Source organism: Gallus gallus, chromosome 4 (genome assembly GCF_016699485.2).
Source record: "Gallus gallus isolate bGalGal1 chromosome 4, bGalGal1.mat.broiler.GRCg7b, whole genome shotgun sequence".
Taxonomy (NCBI): Eukaryota; Metazoa; Chordata; class Aves; order Galliformes; family Phasianidae; genus Gallus; species Gallus gallus.
The window spans coordinates 12507935-12516290 of NC_052535.1; the positions used below are offsets into that span (position 1 = coordinate 12507935).

At 40.9% G+C, this 8356-nt stretch overlaps 1 protein-coding gene across 1 annotated transcript in view; it reads right to left on the minus strand.

The window, feature by feature from the left end:
* The window catches only part of ABCB7 (ATP binding cassette subfamily B member 7), a 47061-nt gene extending 38733 nt beyond the window's left edge, over positions 1 to 8328 (minus strand). Inside the window, exon 1 of the mRNA XM_015278590.4 lies at positions 7344 to 8328. The gene's annotated coding sequence lies outside the window, so the exon portion shown is untranslated. The remainder of the gene's footprint in view (positions 1 to 7343) is intronic.
* Between the last annotated feature and the right edge of the window lie 28 nt (positions 8329 to 8356).

Genomic DNA, 8356 nt, shown 5'->3' on the forward strand with positions numbered 1-8356 from the left:
TCTATTATGTTGCCAATACTAAAATTCTGAAGTACTAAATGCTAAAATACCATGGCGAACTAATATTACACAAATCTGAGGGATATACCCTGTAGTATGGCCACCAGTCCTTCCATGACATGTACAATCAGCAAACCAGGTCCTGAATATACTCTAACGTGCTGCACAGCTTTATCTGGGATGTCTCAGTAGCCCTCACAGCAAAGTGAAGATAAAAAATAAATAAAAATGAAGACACCCCTGACATATTGGGTGTTGGCACGAAGACTAATTTGCTAATGTTTTCTCAACACTTTGAAAGCATCATCTGGCTAATAAAAGATACTGTAAGTGAGTACTTAGTTTTTCCCTACAAGAACCAAACAAATTCCACTGTGGAGGTAGTATATATCCCATAAAAATAAAGGCATTTCGGAGGCAATGCATTTGAATTAATTTATTCTATTTATTTCAAAATAGATGAATGGAAGGGGAAAAGTAGCCATAATGGATAAAAAAAATTACATTTGCAGATGGATGTGAACTGTGAAATCCATTGCACAATGAAAGAATGAACTGTAACAAAACAAAAGCTGTACAACTGGTTCAGATGATTCCCAACAGGTATATTAATTCAGCTCTTGTGAAGCAGCTGTTGTTATCACAGAGTCCTCAATGCCAAAGTTGATAACGTAGAATAGCTTAGGTTGGAAGGGACCTTAGAGCCCATCCAGTTCCAACGCCCTGCTGTGGGATGGTTGCTACCCAGTAGATCAGGCTGCCCAAAGCCCCATCCAATCTGGCCTTGGATGCCTTCAGGGATGGGGCTTTTCCGAGCAGCCCATGCCAGGGCTCCACCACCCCCTGAGTAAAGAATTTCCTCCCAACCTAATTCCTTTTAAGCTTAGTCTCATCCTGGATGTGTATGATTATGACTGTGTTTAATCCTGATCAAGAAATAGTAAGTAATAAATCACATGCTTATTTGTAGTTTCATAAAAGGCAGAGTTGGCAACTTACAGGGAAGAAGTTTCACTGTGTAAAGAACACATCAAAATGGAGGAAATATTTCCAGTAGGTAGACTGTAGGTTTGTGACTTCTTTCTACTGATGTACCAGGAAAATAATTAAGAAATCCCATTTTTCATACAGGCAGAAGATGACTCCAGCTTACTCCACCCAAGGAAAAAAGCATTTCTAAAGACAGCATTGAGATATGCTAAACCCTAGGAGGAGTATTAAAATGAGTTATGAGCCCAAAGTTACCAATCACAGGAAATTCTTGGAAGGGAAAGGTCTGAATGAAAAGCTGGGGACAGCTTGGGTACGCACATCCCAACTCAAGATTCCCTTTAGTGATAACTAAACCCAAGACATGCATTTCACTTCTGGATCTCAGCCACAAAGCTATGACACCATCTGTCAGCTGGATTGCTGGAGGAAGCAGAGAAAATCTCAGAGCTGATCTAAGGCACTGCTAGATATAAGCATGTTCTTAATATATTGCTTCCTGCCTGCCTCTAATTATAGGAACTGTGTTGTTAATATATGGACTTCCATATGCAGTTTGTTCCTTCATTTTTACCTTGTCTTTACACTGCCTTAGGGATGGCTGCAACGTATTTGGTAAACACTCAGACATCTCCCTGGTATGGGCACGACATGATAGTCCTCGAGTCCATCTTACTGCTCTATTTCACAGTGCCTGCTGTGACTTCCAGTTTTTACAGGCAGCTACACAACTATGGGCATATCCCTAGTAAGCTTAACAAACCAATTTTGGAGCTGGTAATAGGTGTTGATGTGGAAGAGATGTCTTTCTGTGATTACTTTCAGTAGAAGCTCATTAGCATTCAGCGAGGCAGTTGAGATGGTGCATGCACACTGAGGGATCACAGCACATTTAAATGATTGAGAATTAGTAAAGCCGCAAAGGGTGTAACTCGTTTACAACTGGACTGCTCCAGCACTTTCACACAGTGAATTATTGCACTAATAATGCGTAGGTTTTATTCTTTCAGACAAAAGATGCACCTTTTAGCAGCATGCCTGACACTCTCCCAGTTCTGCAGCCCTAAACAAACTGGCACAGATTTGCTCTTTGTTCACAGAAATAAACCTCACAATATCCAGTTATGTTGGACTAGTGCTCATTCCTTAAGCATTTCAGCCCTTCAACGAGAGACCTAAGCTATACTGCAGCAGGATATTACAACTCTCGAGCATCGTGCCCTCAAATCTCTGTGTTCTCTGTTTCCTAAGGGTGGCAGCTTTGGCCTCATTTAGATCCTTGCAGTTTTGACAGCTTGGCACACATACAGGAAATGTCTTAGCCATGCAAGTGGAATAAAACTATCTGTAAAAATTCATCAAGGCTACGCTCAGAGGAGATTTGCACTATGGCAGAGAAGTACATGCAGCAGAATATGCACGGTAGTGAAATCCTGAGATTTGCATATAAAATACCAAGATCGTGAATATGCACAAACACAGTGGCTAAGCTTATGACTTAAAATCCAAATGCTGGAATCAGCCACGCTGATGGTTACGTGCAGGAAACTGTTAATACACAGCAGTTAAAATATATGAAATTTGTTCTATTATTCACAGTTCAAAGGTTTTAAATTCTATTTAAAGGCACTTAGTATGATTATAGCACTGAAATGAACTTCACTTATAGTGACAAGAACTTACTTCTTCCACCTGTAAAAAAACAGAGCACAATTTCATGGAGGCTATTTATTGGGGTAGACGTGGCACTCAGGGACATGGCTCAGTGGGCATGGTGGGGATAGGATGGCAGTTGGACCTGATGGCCTTACTGGGTTTTCTTCAGCCATAATGATTCCATGATTCCTGTATAATTATTAAATGGTCCTCTAAGATGCATAGAATGAACACTGAATGCTAACTAATCTGTATGCCAAGGGGAGACTGACACCATATTTTATAGGATAACACTGACAATTCCAATGATGGTATGCATCAGGTTAAATTAAAGTGCCCCCACAGTTGTGGCAATCAAAGTGAAATCAGAAGTCAGGCTAGAAGATATATAGAAATGGTGACACTCAATCATCCACATTGGAAGGTAATGAATGCAAGGGGGGGGGGAAGAGGGAAAATTAATGGGAAGAAATTAAAGGAGAAAATAAAAATGGGAAAATAGGACAAGGTTGTGAGGGGAAAAAAAAAAAAGAGAACTCTTCAGTCAGAGATACATAAAATTAGTTTTGACAGGTAGAGTATGTGCTGAAAGACACAGTCCTGATTTTGAGATAGTGGTTCTTCGGCTTATTTCTTGAAAAAAATATGGCCCGCTTTCATAAGACCTTACCTTTAAGAACAGAGCAGCTCCATATACATTTGAGGTGCAGTTTAATTATGTTTTGCAGCCAATTAAACGACTCCTATAAATGAACTGTGTTTTGAGAAGCATGCTTGCATCACCAAAACAGCTTTTGAGCTTTCTTCTTAAAAAAGTTATTTTCGTTAATCTTAACACTAAGCAAGAGTCAGTACAAAAACTGATTTACCACTATGACAGCTTAATATTACCCGAACATACAGTTAGCAAATTATTTAAAACACATCGTGTATCATCTACACCACAAATATCACAGGGCTCCAGCACTGTCTAATATCCTAACCAGAATGCCAACCGCTGAACAACGTTGTTTAACCTCTCACAGTAGAGCCACAAGCACCCTCATTACTGGTGACTAATGATTTGAAGTATTTCCATTTTTCTTGCTCGGAACACTTGAACAGAGCAGGATAGCACTAACACTATGCTATAACACATCTTTTGAAAAATTACACCCCATTACAACGTCTCAAGACCAGCAAGAAAGGAAAAAACAACCCAGCCTAGATTAGTAATTAAAAATTTGCATCTCAGTGAAATATTGAGGTCACACTGATAGCTCATACAATAACCTATAATCAGCAGCACGGCGTTCCTTTATTATTAGGTGGCTGATCATTGTTTCAGCTCGCTAAGAAGCAAGGAGGAATAATTTGATGACTCACTCGTGTTTCTGAGGATTCCTTGAGCTGTGAATGCCTCAAGCGTGAACAGCTTCACTAGGCTGCTAGTAAAGGAGCTTACAAAGTAAAACCACGAATTTTCCTTGAATAAGGATAGTTTGTTTATACTTTCCTTCTGTTGTTCTTGAGTAGGATTTTTTTTTTTCATAAATAATAAAGAACAGCTAATTTTTTAAGTGTACACTGAGGATCAGCATCAATATACGAGCATTACACACTATATGAATCTAAAAATAAATTCTCCTGTTAGTAATGAAAGCAGCCACTGGAGCAGATGGCTAGTCTACAGTGTTATACAAAAAAATGGAAGATAACACTCCATTTACTCCTAAATGATAGCAGAACATGAAAATAATTTTTTTCATATCAGCACATTTTCCAACAGAGCCTCACTAAGAATGGAATTGCAAATGTATGTAATGCAATGCATTGAAAAATAATCAGAGCATTCATTTAACAGCAAACAGTGAATTCATTACCAGCTTGATAAGAGACTCAGTCCTGCGACGCACGCTAGCATAACTGTATTTTTAAAGATATAATCTGCAACTGTGTTTTTGTATCAGCATGAGAGAGGATTTTTAAGCACAGATCTACAGGGAGGGGGAAAAAACACTCATTAAAGCTCTTGCATGAATTAGTCTTTCCAGAAGGCAAATTCTTGTAATTGTCACAGGGAATTTAATAGGGCTGTGGAGTCTATGGAATGCTGTATGAAAGCTGCTAATAAAGACTGAGGAGAGAATTAATTCATGCATTTAGCCAGCAGCCAGCAATGCTGGCCTGATGAGCACTAGGACGCTCCAACCCTTGCAGCTTCCAGAAAAGAGCAGGGGCACCAAGGTCTCACCCCAACGCACCCCATGCTGGGGACTTTCCAGGTCTTAAAGGCTTGTTTGGCAAAGGCTGGGGGGAATTCCAGCATTTCAGAGAAAAGGCATCCAGTTGACACGCTGGCAAGAACTGCCTTTCAGGAACGTCCACTGAGACCGACCGGCACTCAAAATAACTGATTACAAATGCTGGTGGTTTACTTCCTCTTAGACATACCTAATAGCTTACAAAAGATGTTAACTCTTTGTGCATTTGGAATAAAATCAGACCCAACTCACTGAGGGTAACCCTCCCTTCACAGAACTGCTATCCAGCAGATGGTGGTTAAGGTAACAAGTTCCTGCAACCACAGACCCACCTGGGGGCAACAGAAGGCTTCCTCACATATGGTTCAAGGAAACAGCATCTACAAGTTCCTTACAGAGCTTTATAGTGGGACTGTCTGCAGATTTCACATAGATCAGTTAAACTGACGGCATGCATGGCCTCGGAGGTGAGAACGGGCTTGTCCAAGCCTGGGGAAGGAAAGGCTGAGGGATTATGCAATTGCTGTATTCAATTACCTTAAACACACCTATAGAAAAGAAAATGGTGCCAGATTCTCCCTGCAGGTACACCGGGAAAGGACAAGAGGCAACAACTGCAAGTTGTAACAAGAGAAATTCCAACAAGATGTTGGGGGATTGGGGAAATTACAGCAGGAATGGTTAAACTCTGGAGTGAATCAATGAAGTCTTAACTCCTGCAGATACCGAGTCTGTAAAACACTGCAGTAGTATCATGTTTGTGCGGTGAGCAGAAGAAAGGATTAAGTTCATTAGCTGTGCAATGCTAATAGCTGTAACCTGGGTAGTTTGTGATTTCTTAAAAAAAAAAAAAATAGTGCTATTCCCCCCCTCTGAATCTCTACCAGGGAACACATGGATACAAAATACAATTCTTTATTTCATACTGACCCCTCAACTCCTTTCCTATCACCTTCATGCAATAACACACAAACCAGGTGCATTAAATGGATCACAAACTCAAGACAGAGATGCCAGAAGTATACTCACTGTGTACAACAATCACCAAGAAGAAAATACGTACATTCGGACTTCACTGTGCACTTTGTCTGAGTGTGCTAAGAAATGACTTTCAGACACTGAGGGCAATACTGGAGAAAATGTTTAGAAGCACTGTTTTTGCCCATAGCATAAATGAACTTGCCTTCTCAACTGTCTAAATCTCCCTGGTACCTTTCTTCCCTTGCATTTCACATATTGCCTTGTCCTCGGGGGACTGGAAGCATTAACTTTAAATATGAAGCAGACAGTGAAAGTCTGATATACTGACATTAATTACTGGCCATGCAGCGTCACCTAACTAACAGCTTGAATTTTGGAAGTTTCAGTGCCTGGTTAAAAATAAGCACTCGGAGAACAGTAACTAGGATACAGCGCAATTTACATGTGTTTGAAATTTGAGTCTTGACAGTTAACTAACCTAAAGTCAAAGAAAAAAAAAAACAACCACCAAATCTGACCTGACTGTATGAATGTCAAGAAGATGGAATTTAATATATCATCTTATTAATCCTGTAAACAGTCCTCTTATAAATAATTCTATGTCTAGTGTACAATCCCTGGAATATGGGTAGACCTTGTTTCTATTCCAAAGTCTAGACACATATGGTGATTAAGTTAGGCTTCCAATTAAATAATCTCTGACTTCTATTAACACATGGCCTGATCCCTCATCGTACCTCTCTATCTAAGCAGTCGCCTGTCTTAACCTCTGAACTTCATCAGGCAGGGCTGGCGCAGCACTGGGATCTTAGAAGATGCCTTCTCAGATGGCAGTATGCAGGCACATAAGATTTTGGTCTAGAAGAGGCAGCAACAAAATGGCAAGCATCAAGCAAGTACTCTCAGTATTGATTTTGAAGGAAAAACCTTACATGTGAACTCTTGCATATCTCATCCCTTATGTGACTCACTTGTTGATGTCAGTAATAAACCTCACTGAACTCAATTAAAGACCAGTTGCATTTTCACTATTACAGGTGTTGTAGTTCACTTGCATTGTGGTAGAGACTGAAGGTCACTTCCAGAAGGATGAAACTCCAAATAATAAACTATCTTTAGGTTCCGTCTCAACAGGTTTATTCATATTAATTGAGAGATAAAACTTAAGAAACTTAGTTAGCACACGACTGCTGGAAGACTGCCACAATGTGACACGAGGGCAAAACCCGCTGCCCTCTGAGTTTTATGGCACTAGAATGAGCTCCAGCACCGTGCTGGTGCCAGAGACTTCGCAGTCATGATGCCAATGTCCTATCCTCCCAAGCAGCTTTTACCTCTATCCTCATTCCATGACTCGTCTACTTCGTAGTTTGCAGTTTCCCAACATAGACACTATTTAGTTAAGTAATAAAGCATTAAATGGTTAAAGATAACCCCCAAACATACTGCAAAACTCTTCTTACTCTGGCTTACCTTTTGTGTGGGGCCTTTGTGTTTTGCTAGGCTGGATGGCCTGCTACTTGAGACTTTGGCAGCAAGTTATCTCAGCTGAACGGTAAAAGCAGTCAAATCAGAGCACAGGAGATACTGCCCTTCTTTGGGCTTTGCCTCTCGAACAGCTGCTGCTGGTTGCTGCCGTGCACAGATACTTTCTTCCCTCCTTTTCCCCTGTAAAAGGGAATTAAGAATTACATAATCCCCTCCCATATACATATAATTTGTAAATATCAAATGACAAAAGAGGATGAATTGTTTCTGAAGCCTCACACTGGGGAAAAAAGAAATGGGAAAAGAAAATGGTTCACGTAAATCTAACAACTGGCCATTCGTATTCAGTAGAAATCCACAGTTGCATGTTCAGCCTTCCCTACATCATCCCTCTTTGCCTCCCCAGCTGCAGCAACCCATTCCTACTGCAGGTTCCAGTTTCCCAGCACTCAGGTTGTCTTTCAGTCTGTTTGCTCCCCAGGTGCAGCTCATCTTTAACAAACGTAAGTCAGCTCCAAGTGAACTGAACAGAGGCTAATACTCCATTCCCCACCACTGAGAGTTGCCTGCAGTGTAAGCTCCGTTTTCAGAGTGACCTTTGCCAATACTCACAGCGACGTATCTATAGGTACACTAAGCAAACGTGAACGCACACGAACGTTTGTTGGAGCAGATGGCTTTGCAGGCTGTTGCAATCCTTCCACCTTCTCATCAGCTTTGTCTTCTGTTCTCTCTGCACTACATTTTCGAGTCAGCTGCAATCCCACGGTAAGTTCTCATTAAGTGTTGCTGTTTCAGCTCCTCAGAGTTCCTGCAGGTTCGGTTACCCGTTAACTACACTGACAAGGTAATTAAGATGTGCCAAGGCTTCGTTGCTTTTTAAAATCCCCTTCTCCTAACAGACACCTGCCTACAAAATTACTGATATCCATCCCTTAAGTACCGCTCGGCTCAAACGACAGGTGTGTGTTCGTGCTTCCCTGGGGCTCTGCCACACC